The sequence below is a fragment of the Olea europaea genome, chromosome 1, assembly GCF_002742605.1.
Source record: "Olea europaea var. sylvestris chromosome 1, O_europaea_v1, whole genome shotgun sequence".
Lineage (NCBI taxonomy): Eukaryota > Viridiplantae > Streptophyta > Magnoliopsida > Lamiales > Oleaceae > Olea > Olea europaea.
In genome coordinates, this window is record NC_036237.1 from 20,915,280 (window position 1) to 20,915,721 (window position 442).

A 442-nucleotide genomic window follows, 5' to 3' on the forward strand; every position below is an offset into this window, starting at 1 on the left:
GACTCGATTTGTGCAGTTTTTGACTTACTATCAAACCACACCGTTTAAAAAGGTCTGGAAAAATTTCAAACCAGATCATTTTTGTGGTTCGATTTCATTTCAAACCACAATTTGCTGAGCGACATAAAAGTAATATAGTTAAATGTAATTTCTTAAAAAAAAAAAATTATAGACTATCCCGTTCGATTTTAAATGGATTTTAAGTATCAAAACCTAAGCCGTTGACACAAGCCAATGGTGTCAAACTAATGATTAAATTCGATTTTACGGTTTGACAGTTTCTTTGTTCAACCCTGACAGGGGGTGAACATAATTCTATTTAGATGATTTTTGAATTATTTTAAAAACAAACCATTTAAAATGGTTTGAGAAAATTTCAAAATCAAACCAAATCATTTCATTTTTCAAATCAAACCATTATTTGCTGTTTGCTTTGATTTCA